The sequence below is a fragment of the Triturus cristatus genome, chromosome 4_1, assembly GCF_964204655.1.
Source record: "Triturus cristatus chromosome 4_1, aTriCri1.1, whole genome shotgun sequence".
Lineage (NCBI taxonomy): Eukaryota > Metazoa > Chordata > Amphibia > Caudata > Salamandridae > Triturus > Triturus cristatus.
In genome coordinates, this window is record NC_140585.1 from 874,346,504 (window position 1) to 874,370,418 (window position 23,915).

Consider the following 23,915-nt stretch of genomic DNA (forward strand, 5'->3'; position numbering starts at 1 on the left):
GGTACGCGCGTATAGATATTGATATGCTTTTAAATGCTATTTTCTCAGGAAATTCTGAACAGATTTACACCAGACCTGCAAAAGGCACTTCCTTGACCTTATGGCTACCTCTCTGCCAAATTTCAAGTAATTCTATTCAGCCGTTCGGGCTGTAGCTGTGTCTGAAAGGTCTTATGGAAAAATGCATGGGGAAAACGTGTTTTGGGACCCCCCTTTTTTCTCGACCCCCGCTTGACGAATCACCCCGAGACTTTCAGGGTAGGAGCTGAGCGGAGCGCCCCATTAGTTTTGAAAATTTCACGAGGATTCGTTAACCGGTGCCAAAGTTATTCAAAATTGAATTTTCAGATTTCCTATGGAAACACGGTCCTAACTATAACTATCTACTGGCGACCGCCAGTAGATAATATACATATAAAACCAAAATACCATCTCTTGGAGAAACATTGAAGGAAGCAACAAAGAGTGACGGTTCCCTAGAGGAGATTCTGGAAGAACTTTGGATTCAACCACAGCATATGTCTGAAACAGGGGCAACACAAATACCCATAATGAGTCAGGAGACATCTATTCCTCCCAATAAAATAACAAAACATAGAACGAATTTCAGACCGAAATCTACTTTTAATCCTGTTATGCTTAGAGATTCCATCGATGTCTTCCATGAACTAGTAACTGAACAAATTAAAAAACTTAATTATAAAATTCAAGGACAACAAAACAAGTATCGGTGGCAAGATCAAAGATACAATGAGCTCATTGTTAAACTTAAAGAGAATAAAGCTATACTCATACGCAATTCTGATAAAGGAGGCAACATAGTGATCTGGTGTAAAACTGAATACAATAAAGAGGCGTACACTCAATTGAACGACAGGGAATGTTATGCTAGAATCAGTAGCACCAACTTAAAAATGATTTATGAACAATATCATCAGATGCTATGTTCATGGCACAAACAGATCTTATAACGACCCAGGAATATAAATTTCTAAGGAATGAACATCCAGTGACACCATCGATTTACTTTATCCCCAAAACACACAAGGATCCTTTGAAGCCGCCTGGGCGCCCTATCATTTCTGCACGTAACAGCTTGCTTGAACATACATCACAATATGTTGATCATTTCCTCCAACCGCATGTAAAATCTCTTCCCTCCTACATACGTGATACCAGTGACTTTCTCAACAAACTTCAAGACATCGAATGGGATCAAACATACATTATGATGGCGTTGGACGTGTCTTCCCTATACACCAGTATAAGACACGAAGATGGTATCACAGCGATCGAACATTATTTAAACAAAGAACAAGACCATTGTGAAAAACACCAAAGAATGTTAATAGATATGATACGTTTCTGTCTTGATAACAATATTTTCATGTTTAACAATGTTCTGTATCGGCAGATAAGAGGTGTAGCTATGGGGGCCAGCTTTTCCCCAAGCTACGCCTGTCTCCACATGGGCAGATGGGAGGAGCTGGTCCTCAACAAGCTAATACAAAATAATTTGGGAGTGATAACATGGCTCAGATACATTGACGATTTGTTCGTAATATGGAAGGGAACTGAAGAGTCAGCATTTCAATTTGTATCAGATATTAACAATAATGAGCTCAACTTACACTTCACTGCCACCATTAGTGAGCAGTCAGTAACTTTTCTAGACACAGAGATTTACATCGAACACAACAAGATAGAGACTAAATTCTTCAGGAAGCCTACCTCAGGGAACTCAACTCTCCATGCAGGGAGCGCACATCCGCAGCACCTCATCTATAGCATTCCATATGGTGAGATGTTGCGGATGAGGAGGCTCCACAGCAACAACACTAATCTTAAACAAGCCCAAGATGAAAGTAGGTTGAGGTTCTTGGCAAGGGGATATACCCACACAATCATTGAAGCCGCAATTAAGAAATCTATGCTTGAATCACGAGCTGAACTACTTATGGTTAAAGACAACTACACACGCGAAAATCTCACTACATCAGACACTGAGAACATCACTACAAAACTTAACACATTGAGAGTTGTTCTACAATACAGTAAACAACATAAAGAAATCAAAGCAATTCTACAGAAGAATTGGCCATTGGTGGTAAATGATCCAATTATTGGACATGAATTACCGTCTAGAGTGTTGGTAACTTACAGCAGAGGTCCATCCATGAGAGACCGTCTAGTCTCAACAAGTCCTGAAACAAGTGAGAACTCCAGTTGGCTTTCTCAACACAAGGGTTTCTTTCGCTGCAAAACGTGCAAGGCATGCCAACAAGGCATTAACATGACAGAATACAAAACCCCTTTCAGCGACAAAAAACGTGTTATACGCAAATTGCTAACATGTAAAACTGACCATGCAATTTACGTCCTTATCTGCCCTTGTAATTTATCATATGTAGGCAGTACCAAACTCCCTGCACACAAACGTATATTACAGCATCTCAGGGCAATTAATAACCAAGATAACACGTACCCTGTTGCACGCCACTTTAAAGAACACCACTCATCGAATAACAAAGAACTTAAATACTTTGTGATCGATGCTATACCACCCAGCAGACGAGGCGGCAACAGAGAGAATGCCCTTAGACGTTTGGAAACACAGTATATCCTCGAGCTAGATACCAAACAACCCAATGGTTTGAACATTACGGAGGATCTGTACACTTGCCTTTAAAACAATGTGTATATCCAAGTCTTTCATTAACTCACAGACAACATGCGGCAAAATACAAAAAGTCATTTTGAACAAGTAACTTGAAGATATGTGGTTTCTCCCTAAACATCAGTATTGGTTATACATGTCTCAGCAGTGATGGATAACACAGTATAATCTTGACATATTTAGATGTCCAATCTAATGGAGGAGTACAGTACTGAGTACAATGTTTACAATGATGATTTTTTACGATATCTAATTTTATAACATTGGAATTTTAGGATTAATTTATATAACTATTTTATTAGATTTTATAAGATTTACTACTATACCATGTTATTTATTAAATTATTATTTATTGCTATTTATTATCATCGTATAACTAATATATGATATAGGTCTGTATTTCTCCAATATAATCAACACTGTGCCATAACATGACTACATGGAATATACTGCTTCTAAACATCGCACATGTTCAGTACTTGCCTAAATATCCATATCAATGTATTTTACACATACATACCGACGACACAACAACTTATGAATCAACATTTATTACCTTTTGAGGTGAAAACTTGGTATATACATCTGACCATGAACAATTATCTAATTTTGAGCACTTGCATGGCATTTGTTATTGCACAATATTTTTTGCAAATTCTTATGCACTTCTATTTCTATCATGCACTACAGTGAGGGAGCCTAAAACTAAGGTTTAAGTCTCTTTACAGAGTCGCACAATTGCACTTATATGGCACGAATGAATTGCTATTTCTCTATCTATCGACTTGATATGCAAATGTCATGATATTTATTCAATCAAAGATTTTAGCATTTTTTAAACTTGTGTCGTTAACATATGTTTAAAGCAGCCGTCAGGCTCGCATAAGTCTTTTTACCTTGTTAATGCTTACCTCATTGCACTGTCACTTTAAATATTGTAAGGTTACGCTGTACCCCTGTCATGTGATCAAGGTTCATTTTTCGAACCGAAACGCGTCAAGACCGTACAGGCTAAATAAATCACGCATTCTGGCACTTAACTGTGGTCCGTCTCCGTCCTTGGCGCGAAGCTGCAGATTGACGGTGTATTCTGATATATATATATATATATATATATATATATATATATATATATATATATATATATATATATATATATATATATATATATATATATATATATATATATATATATATATGTACATATATATATATATATATACGTAATATTTTGTACAACTATATTTTCGACATCAATATTTTTTTATCGATTATTTTTGTACTTACCTGTTTAGGTATAGCGAGTCGATATTTTTCCATTCTATATTTTTACTTCGATATTTTTTCATCTATATTTTTGTAGCCGATATCTATCTGTGAACCGCAGCATATATATATGAATGCTTTAAATCTGAGGCAAAAAACAAACTTATATGACTGAAGTCCCCTTGGCCTTTTCTGGAGGGCATTTGTATTTTTTTTGTTGCAGCTTGAGAAGGCTGCGCTTGAGTTTTGCAGTCTGTGAATAGTTTCTTACAGTTAAGGAAACATACTAATAGCCTGTATATTTTTGCTTCTTTTATGTTACGCACTTCTGAAAATATATGTATCATTATATGTATCAAGAGTCTTATTTTTGGGCAATATTTTTTATTTTCCTTTTTCTACATTAAGGGTAAGAAAGTTGCCATGCACTTTCAATTGCATAAGGGCTATGTATACACTGGCCTATCTCTGTCTTTGGGTTTCGTCGTCTTTTTACTACAGACCTATTTTGACACCTGAGGGAATTCTTTTGGATTATAGTGGAAGAGGGGAGTAAATCAGGAAACAAAGATAGTTACTTACCTCGTTGTTACATACAACCTGCTACACTTTCATCATCTTTATTCGGTCAAAAGATATTAGACCATAAAAGCACAGTACAACAGATATCACAATGTAAAATCAGACGCTATCAAGAACACAATGACATATACGTTTCGATCAATCCTCGATTGAATGACAATCCTTCCCATACATAAATAACAATACTCAGAGGGAGCATTAACTTACATTTGTTAAAAATGTTTTGGTAAATCCGCGAGTGGCAGCCAACAGGAAGGAATGAACCTTAGAAAAACCAGTCCCGCCATACAATCCTGATAGACTCACCCTTACCAACACCTATTTAATAAAATTCATTTAGATCGTCCATAATAACATATCATAAAATTGATAAAACAGTCTCCCTAGAATAAAAGACGCTCAATAAAAAAGACGACATTCTCACACAGATATCAATTGTCATTAAGGACTGCAGGAAAAGATAGGCTGGACGGCATTGATAAAAGTCTACATGCTTTAGACAACCTAATATATAATGCTGCCTCCATTTTTTATTAAAATTTACAAAAAAAGCACGAACATGCATTGTTGACTGGGTGAAACATTATCACATGGGCAATTGGATAGGTTGGAGTACCAATCATTTACCTCAGGAAACGTAACCAGGCGGTGAAAGATGTCCATCCTGAAACATGTTAAAACGTATCTATGCTTTTGATGTGGGACCAGCCTGAGATATAATTGAATGTCAAAACTGGTTGGTTTTTTGAACAGAAGGTTTTAAAAGTTCTTCCAACATCCTATTATTCTACAAATGTTCAAGGCAATCATCTTTTCTGTCCAGTTTCCCTAAACTTTCCGGGTTATTAAAATATTCAGGATGACCCAGGTCTTTCCAAAAACTCTCTACAAACCTTAACCAAGAAATTTGTGCATAGTGAATAGAGTTTAAGCAGTCCTTAATAACAAGTTGATTTAAAACAGTATATTCTGATGTCCATACTTTATGGCACAACAGGATTGGTTGAGTCTTAATTAAATCAGTCAAAACGGTACTCTCGGGGGACGTAGCTAGCAGCCAACGGTAATGGCCGCCTTCTAACGTGGCTCTGGAACCCGCTCTGCCTATCCTGATTTAATCCGGCCAAAATCCTTTCCCCTACTCCAAGGATAAGTGGGATCCCAGCCCCAAAGCCCTGGGGTGCAAAGTGTAGCGAAAAACGCATTCAGACGCAGACATACCAGCGATATACAGCCGACGTGACCTGAGCTCCACAGCGCAAAATGGCGATGTGCCCTCGCTCCACGGCCTGGCGGTGCAGTGGCTGGTGAAGCTCTCATTGAAATACTGCGGGAGGCAGACGCAACCAGCAACGTATCTGGTGGGTGAGCAGCGGACCAAGGGATCCTCCCAGACGAAGCCGCAGCATCACTGTGAGGAGGCGGGACTCAGCAGCCGGACGCGAGAGCTGCGGGTGATAATTGAGGCCCCGGAGTCGCAGGCCCTGAGTGTCATGGACGGCAATGACCTAAAACATCAGCAATGTGGGCGGCGCCTGAGCAATGAGTGTGAACCTATGCCCTTGCCTTCGAGTGGACCCCTGAGGAATTATCACTGGTTTAGGGCGACGGTGCACCCTGATTCCCTTCATGTTGGGGGTACAGGGCCTGCACTATGTGCAGCGCGAGGCTCTTAGGAGTGGAGCTTGCCCTTCTATGCCCCAGTGAGATGGGACTGGGGTCCTGAGTGCGGTAGTCACCGGAGGTAGTGGCAGCCTGGGGAGCGCCTCCGATGCCATCTCTGCGCAATTGGGAGTCCAAGGGACCCAACCACCAGCGCAACTAATCCACAGCTTTTGGCAAAAGATATAGATCGGTGACGCAGCAGTGTGGCGCCCACTTCAAGCTGGAATACGGGACTCTACATGGTGGTGTGCTGGGGGACGTAGGAGCCTTCCTGCAGCCCAACTCACCTGGCACTTGAGAAGTACATAATTTAAGCGCAGTTGGGGCGCAACCTGGGCCTGTTTCTGCCGCGTGTTTAGTCTAGATCACACAGATGGGCATCCCCAATGTCACCTGATGCGGCCCAATACCCAAATGAAAGACTTCACGCAGGCCATGGGCCTGATAGACATAGGGCACACCCTACACCCAGACCTGATTCATTACACCTACTACTCCAATGCCCACAAGAGCATGTCCCGCATTGACTTTTTCCTCACACAACTAGCAGATGTTAGATATTTTAGACGCTCTCGTCGTCTCCCAAGGGGCATCTCTGACCATTCCCCAGTGTGGATTGAGCTTACTTATCGTAATGCAAGGCATCGCAACACGATTGTCCTCAATCCGTGGTTGCTTAAAATTCCAGACATCAAAGGGACCCTTCTAATGCAGACAGACCATTTTTTTGATGAGAATGTTGGATCCGTGGAATCGGCACAGATAATATGGGAAGCCTACAATGCAGTGCTTAAGGGGCAAGCCCTGGCACTTAAAACGAGATATATCAGACAACAAACCCCGCAACTTTCTCAGCTGGAGATTGAACTCTAGCGACTAGAGGCACAAAATGCCTCCCTGCCAAATGAGGATACTGCGCATCAATTACTTGTTAAACAGCTAGAGTACAAAGCCCTGGCGGAGGAAAAGACGCGGGCCAGATTACTCCAATTGCGGCATAAAGTTTATGAAATGGGAGTTAGGGCAGGGAAAATATTGGCTTGGCTGGAGAAAAGAGAGCAGACAATTGAAGGAACGAGACAAATCTCAGATTCGCAGGACATCGCGGAAACATTCGCAGATCACTTAGAATAGGTCTACACCCCCTCAACTCAGTATACACCCGAGGACTCCTGGCAGCTGCTGGCTGACTTACGCCTGCCCACCCTATCAGAGGCAGATCAGAACTTCATGGAGGAAGATCTAAATGATGAAGAAATCTGCAAGGCCATATATAGTATCCAGTCAGGGAAAGCAATGGGGCCTAACGGGGTCCCTATTGAATTTCTTAAGTCCGTGGCCCAACGGGTCATGCCCCCCCGGAAAAACATGTATAATGAAAGCCTTGAGAAAGGGGTTCTGCCGGAGGACCAGCGCCTGGCCACTATTGTTACAAAAGGGGGTGGTGATGGACGGAGCATCAGAACAAATCAAACACTCACACCCAGTCAACAGATCTGGGTTTGATCCATCACCGTTCTTTAGCCCACTCTGCCACCCCAGTTCAGACATGGCCATATGCAAATCAGTCTGACCCTGTGCCTCATGGGAACAGTCCAGCCCGAACTGCCAAGCCATGCCTTCCCTGTACTGGAAACAAGCTTCCTAGGACCGGTTTCTGGCATTTCAGCCGTCTTCAGCCAACTTATGGCGAACAAAGCGGTACCTCTGCACCCACCCCTCATATGTCTGGGCACTGCTGGGAGGCCTCTGTACCCACCCCTCATATGTCTGGGCACTGCTGGGAGGTCTCTGCACCCACCCCTCACATGTCTGGGCACTGCTGGGAGTCCTCTGCACCCACCCCTAATATGTCTGGGCACTGCTGAGAGTCCTCTGCACCCACCCCTCATATGTCTGGGCACTGCTGGGAGTGATATGCACCCCCCCATATGTCTGGGCACTGCTGGGAGTCCTCTGCACCCACCCCTCATATGTCTGGGCACTGCTGGGAGTCCTCTGCACCCTCCCCTCATATCTCTGGGCACTGCTGGGAGGCCTCTAAACCCACCCCTCATATGTCTGGGCACTGCTGGGAGTGATACGCACCCCCTCATATGTCTGGGCACTGCTGGGAGTGATATGCACCCACCCCTCATATGTCTGGGCACTGCTGGGAGGCCTCTGCATCCACCCCTCATATGTCTGGGCACTGCTGGGAGTCCTCTGCACCCACCCTTCATATGTCTGGGCACTGCTGGGAGGCCTCTGCACCCACCCCTCATATATCTGGGCACTGCTGGGAGTGATATGCACCCCCCCTCATATGTCTTGGCACTGCTGGGAGTGATATGCACCCACCCCTCATTTGTCTGGGCACTGCTGGGAGGCCTCTGCACCCACCCCTCATGTGTCTGGGCGCTGCTGGGTGTCCTCTGCACCCACCCCTTATATGTCTGGGCACTGCTGGGAGTGATATGCACCCCCCTCATATGTCTGGGCACTGCTGGGAGTCCTCTGCACCCACCCATCATATGTCTGGGCACTGCTGGGAGTTCTCTGCACCCACCCCTCATATGTCTGGGCACTGCTGGGAGGCCTCTGCACCCACCACTCATATGTCTGGGCACTGCTGGGAGTGATATGCACCCCCCCTCATATGTCTGGGCACTGCTGGGAGTGATATGCACCCACCCCTCATATGTCTGGGCACTGCTGGGAGGCCTCTGCACCCACCCCTCATATGTCTGGGCACTGCTGGGAGTCCTCTGCACCCACCCCTCATATGTCTGGGCACTGCTGAGGGTGACATGCACCCACCCCTCATATGTCTGGGTACTGCTGGGAGTCCTCTGCACCCCCTCATATGTCTGGGCACTGCTGGGAGTGATATGCACCCACCCCTCATATGTCTGGGCACTGCTGGGAGGCCTCTGCACCCACCCCTCATATGTCTGGGCACTGCTGGGAGTCCTCTGCACCCACCCTTCATATGTCTGGGCACTGCTGAGGGTGACATGCACCCACCCCTCATATGTCTGGGTACTGCTGGGAGTCCTCTGCACCCCCTCATATGTCTGGGCACTGCTGGGTGTGATATGCACCCCCCCTCATGCCTGGGCACTGCTGGGAGTGAAATGCAGCCCCCTCATATGTCTGGGCACTGCTGGGAGTCCTTTACACCTACCCCTCATATGTCTGGGCACTGCTGGGAGTCCTCTGCACCCACCCCTCATATGTCTGGGCACTGCTGGGAGGCCTCTGCACCCACCCCTCATATGTCTGGGCACTGCTGGGAGTGATATGCACCCACCCCTCATATGTCTGGGCACTGCTGGGAGGCCTCTGCACCCACCCCTCATATGTCTTGGCACTGCTGGGAGTCCTCTGCACCCACCCCTCATATGTCTGGGCACTGCTGGGAGGCCTCTGCACCCACCCCTCATCTGTCTGGGCACTGCTGGGAGTCCTCTGCATCCACCCCTCATATGTCTGGGCACTGCTGGGGGTGACATGCACCCACCCCTCATATGTCTGGGCACTGCTGGGAGTCCTCTGCACCCACCCCTCATATGTCTGGGCACTGCTGGGAGTGATATGCACCCCCCCTCATATGTCTGGGCACTGCTGGGAGTGATATGCACCCACCCCTCATATGTCTGGGCACTGCTGGGAGTGATATGCACCCACCCCTCATATGTCTGGGCACTGCTGAGAGTGATATGCACCCCCCCATATGTCTGGGCACTGCTGGGAGTCCTCTGCACCCACCCCTCATATGTCTGGGCACTGCTGGGAGTCCTCTGCACCCTCCCCTCATATCTCTGGGCACTGCTGGGAGGCCTCTAAACCCACCCCTCATATGTCTGGGCACTGCTGGGAGTGATACGCACCCCCTCATATGTCTGGGCACTGCTGGGAGTGATATGCACCCACCCCTCATATGTCTGGGCACTGCTGGGAGGCCTCTGCATCCACCCCTCATATGTCTGGGCACTGCTGGGAGTCCTCTGCACCCACCCTTCATATGTCTGGGCACTGCTGGGAGTCCTCTGCACCCACCCCTCATATGTCTGGGCACTGCTGGGAGGCCTCTGCACCCACCCCTCATATGTCTGGGTACTGCTGGGAGTGATATGCACCCCCCCTCATATCTCTTGGCACTGCTGGGAGTGATATGCACCCACCCCTCATTTGTCTGGGCACTGCTGGGAGGCCTCTGCACCCACCCCTCATATGTCTGGGCGCTGCTGGGTGTCCTCTGCACCCACCCCATATATGTCTGGGCACTGCTGGGAGTGATATGCACCCCCCTCATATGTCTGGGCACTGCTGGGAGTCCTCTGCACCCACCCATCATATGTCTGGGCACTGCTGGGAGTCCTCTGCACCCACCCCTCATATGTCTGGGCACTGCTGGGAGGCCTCTGCACCCACCCCTCATATGTCTGGGCACTGCTGGGAGTGATATGCACCCCCCCTCATATGTCTGGGCACTGCTGGGAGTGATATGCACCCACCCCTCATATGTCTGGGCACTGCTGGGAGGCCTCTGCACCCACCCCTCATATGTCTGGGCACTGCTGGGAGGCCTCTGCACCCACCCCTCATATGTCTGGGCACTGCTGGGAGGCCTCTGCACCCACCCCTCATATGTCTGGGCACTGCTGGGAGTGATATGCACCCACCCCTCATATGTCTGGGCACTGCTGGGAGGCCTCTGCACCCACCCCTCATATGTCTTGGCACTGCTGGGAGTCCTCTGCACCCACCCCTCATATGTCTGGGCACTGCTGGGAGGCCTCTGCACCCACCCCTCATATGTCTGGGCACTGCTGGGAGTGATATGCACCCACCCCTCATATGTCTGGGCACTGCTGGGAGGCCTCTGCACCCACCCCTCATATGTCTTGGCACTGCTGGGAGTCCTCTGCACCCACCCCTCATATGTCTGGGCACTGCTGGGAGTCCTCTGCACCCCCCTCATATGTCTGGGCACTGCTGGGAGTGATATGCACCCCCCTCATATGTCTGGGCACTGCTGGGAGTGAAATGCACCCCCCTCATATGTCTGGCCACTGCTGGAAGTCCTTTGCACCTACCCCTCATATGTCTGGGCACTGCTGGGAGTGCTCTGCACCCACCCCTCATATGTCTGGGCACTGCTGGGAGGCCTCTGCACCCACCCCTCATATGTCTGGGCACTGCTGGGAGTGATATGCACCCACCCCTCATATGTCTGGGCACTGCTGGGAGGCCTCTGCACCCACCCCTCATATGTCTTGGCACTGCTGGGAGTCCTCTGCACCCACCCCTCATATGTCTGGGCACTGCTGGGAGGCCTCTGCACCCACCCCTCATCTGTCTGGGCACTGCTGGGAGTCCTCTGCACCCACCCCTCATATATCTGGGCACTGCTGGGGGTGACATGCACCCACCCCTCATATGTCTGGGCACTGCTGGGAGTCCTCTGCACCCACCCCTCATATGTCTGGGCACTGCTGGGAGTGATATGCACCCCCCCTCATATGTCTGGGCACTGCTGGGAGTGATATGCACCCACCCCTCATATGTCTGGGCACTGCTGGGTATTGATATGCACCCTCCCCCATGTCTCTGTCCACTGCTGGGAGTCCTCTGCAGCCACCCACCCCTTGGTGCAGTACACTGCTGTCCTATGCATACACACACACCAATATACTGCTTATATGCTGCAACAGGCCCTATGCCAACATTCGTGGCGTGTGTACGCCTTGTATCCATTCTGTACTGGTGCCATAGGGGTACAGGTGGGACGGACCCTAACCCCGCATTCATAGGGTGTACGGGCCGTACCCATGCTGTGAGGGCGTGGGTACAACGCGTACCCCTCCATCACCACCCCAATGGTGGTACGGCCCGTACCCACGCCCCCACAGCGTGGGTACGGTGCGTACACCTCCATCACCACTGCAATGGTGGTACGGGCCATACCCACGCTCTGGGGGGCGTGGGTACGGGCCGTACCACCATTGTAGTGGTGATGGAGGTGTACGCGCCGTACCCACGCTGTGAGGGCGTGGGTACGGCACGTACCCCTCCATCACCACAACAATGGTGGTACGGGCCGTACCCACGCCCCCACAGCGTGGGTACGGCGCATACACCTCCATCACCACTACAATGGTGGTACGGGCCGTACCCACGCTCTGGGGGGCGTGGATACGGGCCGTGCCACCATTGGGCTGGTGATGGAGGTGTATGCGCCATACCCACGCTGTGGGGGCGTGGGTACGGCCCGTACCACCAGTGGAGTGGTGATGGAGGGGTACGCGCCGTACCCACGCTGTGAGGGCGTGGGTACGGCACGTACCCCTCCATCACCACTACAATGGTGGTACGGCCCGTACTCACGCCCCCCAGAGCGTGGGTACAGCCCGTACCACCATTGTAGTGGTGACGGGTACGCGTCCACGTCCACTTCCGTTGTGGTGGTACGTGGGATTGGTGAAACCAAAAAGAGGACACTGTTCCAAAGGCAGGGCGCCATAGGTCACCCACAAGCCTTTCAACAAAGAAAGAAAGAAAAGAAGAAAAGGCAAGAGAACTAGGTATGAAAAAGAGACCCCCTCACACAAAGGAGACACCAATCTTGTCTCTTGTTGCCCTCACACACCCTGGAAGGATGTCATGCTTCATCATCGGGCATTTGCTCCTCGCCGGGCCCGGCACTGCAATGCCCTGCGGGTCCCCCGAAGGGTCACTTTGTCGGAGATCTTTTCACAGAGAAATGCCGGATGATGCCTGTGGGTGTGTGGGGTAGGGGTCCAGTGCTGAGGGTAACAAAGTGCGTGCAGGTAAAAAATTCCAGTCAGGGGTTACTAGACAAGACAGGTGGGGATGCATTCGGATTCTCAGATGCCAAAATTAGAACCCCATGGGTAAAAAATACCCTGTCAGGCTCTATATGCCTGTAATCAATCATGGATCAACATGTTTCGCGCCCCTGTCGCCATAGAGGTCATTGGCGCTTCTTCAGGATCAGAGATAAAGTATAAGGAGTGCACGTGGTAACAGTGAAGTGAATATAAAAAGGTATACCCTCATTATGAATCAGGGCGGGCCAGCTTCCTGTAGTTCACACAGGGTGGCAAAAAGTTGAAGCTGCTCCTGATGGATACCTAGAAAAGAAACACAGGATAGAGTACATACAGTATGTGCATCAGTACAACTTGATGCATCAATACGTGCCACATTCGTGTGCACGACCTGCCACAGTAAAAAAGACACACATACCAAAAGGGATAGAACAGACGTTCCCCCTACAACACCAGTATGGTTCCGGGAATTCAACACCTCAAAGGAGGTCAGAGGGGTCCATGCCCACCCATCGACAAGTCCACACAATGGCACGGGAACGAAAAATATGAAAAATATCGGGATGGTCTAAGGAACCCTCAATCACCCTCCATACATGTGAGTTAACAAGTAGCGGGACTTACGAACAAGAATACACATTCAGATCACATGGTGTGCTTACCCAGTTCTGCCGAGGGAAGGGCTACTCAGGCAAGGGACGCCGGAGTCCCGCACCACCTCTGACTATGTGGGAGCAATGACAGAAGAGAGAGATTGTAAACTCCCTGGACTATACAAGTCGAGCAACAGTTGCTCGTCGTGTCCGTTAGATTAAACGGATGCTCCGGCATTACTTACAGAGAAGTCTGGAGCGGGCTGCAGTGTACCTGCCTTGTCCGTGCGTCTGCCCGAGGAAAGTAGTAAAGCCCGGGGCGAGGAAAAATAGCCTATGTGAGGATATCAGGGTGACACCCATTTCCGGGGACATGAGACTTCCTACTTGGATGCTGCGCTTGCGCAATGGTGGTCTGAAAGCGCATGTGTAGTCCCAGGAAGAGGGGGACTGCTCCCTCGCGCATGCGTCAGCATGCCAAAATTGGGAAAAGTCGTTGGATATCAGCCATAATAGACATATGAGAGAGTTCCCAGAGTACAGGTGGTGAGGTTATGTGTGTGAAAAATAGAAAAATAAAAAGAAGAAGAAAATAGATAAAAGTCCCTCGGCTGAGCCGCCGTGCCAAAACTATATCAACAAAAAGAGGGGGGACCGAAGAGCACATTACGGTCCAGTGTCCATGCTCCTCAAATCAAGTACTGAAACCAAAAAGAGGACACTGTTCCAAAGGCAGGGCGCCATAGGTCACCCACAAGATTGGTGGACACACCCCCCGAAGTGACCAGACCATGGGGGTAAGTTATGTGCAGGATACATATGTTTTAACTTGGGGGGGGTCATGTTTCCTGCCCCTCGCCCCCCCACCCCTTTGCCCCTGGGTGTTGTTCTGACCTTCTGCGGCGTCTGCGTCGGTTTCTGTGCACCAGGTCGTAGGCTAGGAGGGCCGGGATGACACGTAGGATGGGGTCCATGGCTGTCCGTCGCGTACCGGTGCTCCTTCTTCGCTTCGTCCTCATTTTCCCGGCAGTTTTTGGCTGCTGTAAAAAATGGTCCGTGCGGAGTGACGTAGGCACGAATCGTACTTGCTGGTCCGTAAAACGCTGCCTGACTCCGTCCGGACGTCACGTACGCGATGTCCCGGATCGGAATTGTGGGTATTTTTTTCCCAGTCGGTGTTTTGTATCACTCGTACGGAAATGGTATTTCTGTACGAATCGTACTTGCGGGTTTGTAAAGTAGTTTTCCAGGGTACGAGTCGTACGGAGAATACGCTCCGTACGACCATTCGTACCTGGGTTTTACAGGATCGGAATCGGCACCTAAGGGTAAGAAAGTTGCCATGCACTTTTAATTGCATAAGGGATATGAATATACTGGCCTGTCTTTGTCTTTGTTATTCGCCTTTTTACTACAGACTTATTTTGACTCCTGAGGGAATTCTTTTGGATTATAGTGGAAGAGGGGAGTAAATCAGGTAGCAAACATAGTTACTTACCTCGTTGCTACACTTTCATCATCTTTATTCGGTCAAAAGATAATAGGCCTTAAAAGCACAGCACAACAAATATCACAATGTAAAATCAGACGCTATCAAGAACACAATGACAGATATGTTTCGATCAATCCTCAATTGTATGACAATCATTCCCATACATAGATTAACAATACTCAGAGGGAGTATTAACTTACATTTGTTAAAAAAATGTTGGTAAATCCGCGAGTGGCAGCCTAAAGGAAGGTAAGAACCTTAGAAAAACCAGTCCCGCCATACAATCCTGATATATTCACCCTTACCAACACCTATTTAATAAAATTCATTTAGATCGTCCATAATAACATATCATAAAATTGATAAAACAGTCTTCCTAGCATAAAAGACGCTCGATAAAAAAGACGACATTCTCACACAGATATCAATTGTCGGTAAGGACTGCAGGAAAAGATAGACTGGACGGCATTGATAAAAGTCTAAGGGGCATATCATCAAGGCCAGGCGATAATTATCGCTCAGGGCTAATAGCGCAAGGATAATTATCGCCGGCCAACGCTGAATTTTATCGCGGAGATAGCATGCTATCAGCAACGCTTATCTCCAAAGCGATAAAATTCAATGCGCAAGCTGCCAACTGTGCGATTATCGCTGGAAATCCAATGCTAATCGCACAACGTTTGGTGAAAGCTTGCTTATAGGGGCAAGGCAGACTTAGCCATGATATCCACCTTCCATAGGATATCATGGCTAAGTCAGTTGAAAAGCAGGCGTAAGGAAAGTAGCAATAACCGAGGTTATCGCTACTTTTCTTGTCGCTCTGCAGGTTAGCGTGTGGCTAGATAATAGGAGAAATGTCACTTAGCGACATTTCTCCCGTTATCTAGGGGTGGAATGCCCACTTTGCATCTCATTGGAGATGCGAAGATGGGCGTGGGGGAAAGGGCGAAAAGGCAAGGATTCACACGATAGCGTGACCTTGCTGATAAGGCGATAAAATTATCGCCGCTTTCCGTCCGAAAACGGATGCTAAAGCGGCGATAATTTTATCGCCTGGCCTTGCTGATATGCCCCTAAATGCTTTAGACAACCTAATATATAATGCTTCCTCCATTTTTTATAAAACTTACAAAAAAGAACGACATGCATTGTTGACTGGGTGAAACATTATCACATGGGCAATTGGATAGGTTGGAGGACTAATCATTTACCTCAGGAAACGTAACCAGGCGGTGAAAGATGTCCATCCTGAAACATGTTAAAACATATCTATGCTTTTGATGTGGAACCAGCCTGAGATATAATTGAATGTCATAACTGGTTAAAATTAATTGGTTTTTTGAACAGAAGATTTTAAAAGTTCTTCCGACATCCTATTATTCTCCAAATGTTCAAGGCAATCAGCTTTTAGATCTTTTCTGTCCAGTTTCCCTAAACTTTCCGGGTTATTAAAATATTCAGGAGGACCCAGGTCCTTCCAAAAACTCTCCACAAACCTTGCCCAAGAAATTTGTGCATAGTATATAGAGTTTAAGCAGTCCTTAATAACCAGTTGATTTAAAACAGTATATTCGGATGTCCATACTTTATGCCACAACAGGATTGGTTGAGTCTTAATTAAATCAGTCAAAAACAGTACTCCCGGGGGGTGTGGCTAGCAGCCAAAGGTAATGGCCGCCTTCTAACGTGGCTCTGGAACCCGCTCTGCCTGTCCTGATTTAATCCGTCCAAAATCCTGTCCCCTACTCCGAGGAGGAGTGGGATCCTGGCCCCCCCAGTCCTGGGTTGCAAAGTGTGGCGAATAACACATTCAGACGCAAACATACCAGCGATATACAGCCGACGTGACCTGAGCTCCACAGCGCAAAATGGCGATGTGTCCTCGCTCCATGGCCTGGCAGTGCAGTGGCTGGTGAGGCTCTCGTCAAAATACTGCGGGAGGCAGACGCAACCAGCAACGTATCTGGTGGGTGAGCAGTGGACGAAGGGACACTCCCAGATGAAGCCGCAGCATCACTGTGAGGAGGCGGGACTCAGCCGCCGGACGCGAGAACTGCAGGTGATAATTGAGGCCCCGGCGTCGCAGGTCCTGAGTGTCATGGACGGCGACGGCCTAAAACATCAGCAACGCTGGCGGCGCCTTAGTGGTGAGTGTGCACCTATGCCCTTGCCTTCCAGTTGGCCCCTGAGGAATTATCACTGGTTTAGGGCGACGGTGCGCCCTGGTTCCCTGTGTGTTGGGGGTACAGGTCCTGCACTATGTGCAGCGTGAGGCTCTTAGGAGTGGAGTTTGCCCTTCTATGCCCCAGTGAGATGGGACTGGGGTCCTGAGCGCGACAGTCACAGGAGGTAGTGGCAGCCTGGGGAGCGCCTCCGATGCCATCTCTGCGCAATTGGGAGTCCAAGGGACCCAGCCACCAGCACAACTAATCCACAGCTTTTGGCAAAAGATATTTATCGTGACGCAGCAGTGTGGCACCCACTTCAAGCTGGAATATGGGACTCTACAGGGTGGTGTGCTGGGGGGACGTAGGAGCCATCCTGCAGCTCAACTCACCTGGCAGTTGAGAAGTACATAATTTAGGTGCAGCTGGGGCGCACCCTGGGCCTGTTTATGCCTCGTGTTTAGTCTAGATCACACAGATAGGCCTCCCCAATGTCCCCTGATGCGGCCCAATACCCAAATGAAAGACTTCGCGCAGGCCATGGGCCTGATAGACATAGGGCGCACCCTACACCCAGACCTGATTCATTACACTTACTACTCCAATGCCCACAAGAGCATGTCCCGCATTGACTATTTCCTCACACAACTAGCAGATGTTGGACATTTTAGACACCCTCGTGGTCTCCCAAGGGGCATCTCGGACTATTCACCAGTGTGGATTAAGCTTACTTATCGTAATGCAAGGCATCGCAACACGATTGTCCTCAATCCTTGGTTGCTTAAAATTCCGGACATCAAAGGGACCCTGCTTACGCAGACAGACCATTATTTTAATGAGAATGTCGGATCCGTGGAATCGGCACAGATAATATGGGAAGCCTACAAGCCAGTGCTTAAGGGGCAAGCCCTGGCGCTGAAAACGGGATATATCATGCAACAAACCCCGCAACTTTCTCAGCTGGAGATTGAACTCCAGCGACTTGAGGCACAAAATGCCTCCTTGCCCAATGAGGATATGGCGCATCAATTACTTGTTAAACAGCTTGAGTACAAAGCCCTGGCGGAGGAAAAGACGTGTGCCAGATTACTCCCATCGCGGCATAAAGTTTATGAAATGGGAGATAGGGCAGGGAAAATGTTGGCTTGGCTGGAGAAAAGAGAGCAGGGGGAATGCTGGGTACGCCAACTGACAATTGAAGGGACGAGATAAATCTCAGATCCACAGGACATCGCGGAAACATTCGCAGGTCTACACCCCCTCAACTCAGTATACACCGAGGACTCCCGGTAGCTGCTGGCTGACTTACGCCTGCCCACCCTATCGGAAGCAGATCAGAACTTCATGGAGGAAGATCTAAATGATGAAGAAATCTGCTAGGCCATATATAGTATCCAGTCAGGGAAAGCAATGGGGCCTAACGGGGTCCCTATTGAATTTCTTAAGTCCGTGGCCCAACAGGTCACGCTCCACCTGAAAAACATGTATAATGAAAGCCATGAGAAAGGGGTTCTGCCGGAGGACCAGCGCCTGGCCACTATTGTTGTGATTCGTAAACCGGGAAAGCCCGCTGATAGTTGCGGATCCTATCGACCAATCTTGTTAATTAATGTCGAGGCAAAAGTACTGGCAAAGCTCTTGGTTTCCCGCTTGGTCTCAATAATCTCTTTGTTGGTCCATGCGGACCAATCTGGATTCATGCCAGGGAGAAACACGGCTCTAAATATCCGCCGCATTAACAATGTCCTAGGGCGCCGGAACCATTATCGCGGAAGATGCAGTAGTACTCTCTTCGGATGCCTCTATGGCCTTCGATTCTATAGAATGGCCTTATCTTTTCGAGGTGCTGAGACACCTGGGGTTTGCCCCGAGGTTTCTGGGGTGGATTAGACTTCTCTATACATACTTGAGGGGCCAGGTAAACAACCGCACGTCCAGAGTGTTCCCATTGGGCAGAGGCACCAGGCAGGGCTGCCCCCTATCCCCCCTGATTTTCTCCTTAATTCTTGAACCGCTGGACAACTGAGTGAGAGGGGACGTCTCAATTAGAGGACTGAAATGGGCGGAAGGGCACGAGGATAAAAGTTCGCTCTACGCGGATGATATCCTGTTATATCTAGCTCCCCATATGCTTCAATACACATTTTTGAATATTCTCGTAAATTGGGGCAAATATTACGGATACGCCATTAACTGAATCAAATCAGTGCAGTTTGTTCTTCGGGGTCCTGTCCCCAGGCTCCCTCGAGGTTGTGAGATTGAAATAGCTCCGAATGGATTCCGAAATTTGGAGGTCTATATTACACCGGATCCCCAACTCTTTTATGATAAGAGTCTGGCTGTCCCCCTAGAGAGATTGCGTAGTGATGTCATCCACTGGAGATCTTTGCTGCTATCTCTGCTGGGCAGAGCTGCTCTGTTCAAAATGCTGGCTCTCCCGTGATTCCTGTATATAAAACTGCCCCTACAAGGTCCCTGACTCTTACTTTAAAAGTATTGAAAGTGAGGTTCGATTGCTGTTGTGGGACTGTGGAGGGCCTCGTATAGCGCTGCACAAATTGACTAAAGTGTGGTATGATGGGGGGATTGCTCTCCCAGACATCAGACTTTATTATTGGGCCTCCCAGTTAGTGGCTATAAATCACTGACTGTACCGTTCCTCGGTAGACCCTGCTTATATGCTAGATAAATACCAGATGGGAAGGAAGGGGTACCTTGGAGCTCTATATACGAAGGTCCGGAGGGGGAGATACGTAGGTCCTACTGTGCAGGCAGTCGAAATTTGGCATCAGGAAACTAAACGCCTGGTGTTGACCTAGGCTACGCCCTTATGGTCTACTCAGAGACTTGGGCTCCTATGTTCTCAACCGGGCTTCGACAAATGGGATACAATCGGTATATCTAACATTTTCCATCTAGTGAAGAAGTGCAAACTCCTCACGTTTAATGAGCTACAATAGAAATATAAATTGGCCGAAAGGGAAATATTCCGTTATTTGCAAATCCGCCATGCACTCATAACAGCGCTTCCGAGCCTGGATACCTTACAGGAATCGTCCCCTTTGGAGGACCTTCTACTCTCTGAGCCCATGCCAGGCAAAGGCATATCACTAACATGTCGCAAACTGTGTAACAAGTTTCAGGCTCTGCATGGCAGATGGCAGGAAGACATAGGACAAATTGAGGACGAGGACTGGCAGACAGCACTGATGTCTCCAAGGGAAGCAGCTTTCACTCTCCGCTTTTGCTTAATCCAATTAAAAGTCCTACACAGAACATACCTCGTGGGGGGGGGGCCCTAGTAAAAATGGGGCAAGATTTTTTCACACTATAAGAGACTGTCTGCTTCTGCGTCACATATGGGATGGGGCGACAATACAACTGCAGAACGGCACAGGGAAACAAATAACACTCACACCATCGCTAGGGCTTCTTAATATCTGGGATGCTACTGATCTTACTGAAGTAGAACAGAAATTAGCCACGCTGGAATACACACTGGTCAAGAGAGCAATAGCAATGAAATGGGGGGCAGCGGAACGACCATCGATCAGGCATTGGGCAGCGGAAATGGATAAATGCATGGTTTCTGAAAAAGAAGTGTATACATTTAGGGGATGCCCTAAAAAATGGAATAAAAAATGAGGCGGTGGAACACGCACAGAGGAGGCTTATGTATATCTCCAACTGCCGACATGGACATGTTAAGGCGCAATAATCAAATATTCGGATTGTCAGACTGATTGAATGTCCAATGCTTTACCATGAATATATGATGATATACTATGTATAGAAACCATGCATACAAATGCTTTGTGATGTTTAAACTCAATAAAAAAATCATGAAAAAAACGGTACTCCCAACCCTGCGTTACAGACAAAAGATGATGCGGGTTTTGGAGTAGTGAGTATATATCTTAGAAATTCTTTTTCCACTGCTTGTATCGGCGTGAAATTCACATGTCCCCATATACCTGCCCCATAAATTGCTCTACTAACACACCTAGCCTTGTAGATAATGAGCATTTCCTTCGGGGGGGGTTCGAACCCAATCTCAGTGCAAATTTGTGTAAGGACATGCAGGCACTTCTAAAAAGTAGCAACCTTATTTTAATTGCTTGATTCCAGGAACCTCTTTTATCAAATAACACACAGAGATATGAGAAGGTATTCGTGTGTTCAATAATAGTGTTCTTAATTCTCATAGTTCAGGAGCTACCTGCTTTCCTCCCACACTGCATTATAAAAGTCTTGGCCTGATTTACATATAGGTCAAGATCATGCCTGTATTTAATAAAATCGTTAAGTACCCGCTGCATAGAGATCGGGGCGCCTGCCATCAGTACGGGGTCGTCAGCATAGAGGAGGGCAGGCACAGGGCGGTGTTCCACCTGTGCCAGATCTTTTGGTTGCGATACCAAGGCAGTGTCCACGTTGTTCATATAAGTGAAAACAGGAAAGGAGCAAGGACACAGCCCTGCCTTACCCCCTTCCTATGCCGAACGACTGGGTACCTTCGCCTTGGATTCCGTATCTAATCCTGGCCTTGGCTACTGAGTATAAGTCCCTTAAAAAGGAAATTATCTCTAAATCCACACCCATCTCGCCCTTAATCGCCCAAAGTGTAGAATGGTTAACACAATCAAAGGCGGAAGAAAGATCAACATATCACTAATACAACTTACCGCCTTTGATTTTCGTGTATTTCCTTATGACGATGGACAAGTTAAGGCTCTGTTCAATTGTCCCCACCCCAGTACGAAACCCATATTGTAGATCGGTCAACACACCGTTATTATCAGCCCAATCTTGCAGCCTATTTAAGATTATTCTACAGACTTCTTTGACTATAGTGTTGAGCAGCGAAATCGGTCTGTAGCAGGCAGGGTTGTGTCGATCCCCTTTTTTGTAAATGGGAACTATTATCGATTCCCCCCATGTTGGGAGAAATGCTGTCATACAGCAGGCTTCTAAAATGATTGTTAAGATGGGTGCCCACAATGGGATTTTATCTTTATACATATCCACCGGGATGGCATCGGGCCGGGTGCTTTGCTCCCTTTACTAGAGGTTATCTCCCCAATCACCTCATCTAGGGAAAATGGCACAATGATTGATGGCTGATTAATTTCTGTGTTGCCATCATCAATGGTGATGGGATCAGGTTGGGACTGTGCGGCATAGATAGCAGCTTAGATAGCAGAAAAATGTTTGATCCAATCCTCCTCAGGGATTACAACGATACCAGGACCAGTATCTTCACTCAACGGGGCTGAATTTACCAACCTCCAGAATGTATTATTGTCGTTTAGCCTACTTGCTTTGCACAGAGCATCCCAGGCCTCCTCCCTTAGCTTTAATTTTTGTTTCTTCAAAGCCTGACTGTAGGCATATCTACACTCCTTGACCTCAATTGTATTCCTTGGATCTCTGTGAAGTGCCTCTTTAAGTTTTTTATTTGCCTTTGTACAGTGTGTGTCGAACCAACCATTTCTTATCTTTCTCATCTTTGTTGACGATAGCAGGTTCTCTTTCACCGATTTGCTTATAGCTAGAAAGGAGTTAATAATATCTAATGGCTGTGCACTATCATCCAGGCATATCTCAAAGTCTTACCTTGCTACTTTAATTAGTTTCCCAAGGAAATCCTTTGGAATGATCTTGCGCCATCGCAGGGAGAAACCTTTGCTAGTTGCTAGCTCTAGATCGACACCGGGAGCCAATGCAGGGACTTTGTTATCTTTAATTAATAATGACTTTGTTATTTGAGCAGATTGAGGATAGTGGTCGCTTAGTGGAATGGAATGAGTTTTAAAACGAAAGACTTCACAGATCAAATTATTTGAGCTTAAAACATAATCAATACTACTAGGATTGCTACACCTATTAAAAGTGCTTTTAAAGGGTGCAAATGGTAATAACAATTCATTATAAAAGGATAAATCCAGCACATAAATCATTTCATTTAATTTGTCACCAAAACTATTGTGTGGGAAATGAGTTTTACATGCACCGTCTAAGCTATTCATACCACATATTTTCTCAGAACGGCACAACTGAGTATTAAAATCACAACCCCACATAATCAATAGCTCTTTTTTGTTTAGTGTTGGCCAATTTATCTAAACACTCATATAAGTTGTTTAGGTGGGGCACTATCTCTCTGTTGTGTAAATTATTATACAAGTAAACCTGCCAAACGTGACCCTTCGCACATAATCACCTGTGTTAGAAGGCGACCTCAGAGGGGCCCGGAGGGGGCCCTGACTGTCCTGAGACCCACCCTCAAAGTATCGTAGCCGGGCACTGGCGGGAGACTCCGCAGGGGAGGAATCTCGTATCTAGGATCGTACACTCGGCACCACACGACAAAGAGACAACACACCGAGGGTTCTTAGGATTCAAGCTTTATCAAATCGAAGTGGTAGGATCTTTATGATCAGCAAGGCAGATATTTACAAGCAGAGCGTGGGCTCACAGAGTCTTGGCGGGGTAGGAGGTAGCGGGACAGTCTTTGGGGGGATATGGATCAAATGCAGGAGCGTACCCGGCGCACAGCTCACAATCCTCGAGCTGGGGGATATGCTTGTCGTCGTGGGGTCCGGCGGGACCAAAGAGAGTCTGGGGGAGCCGCGAGTC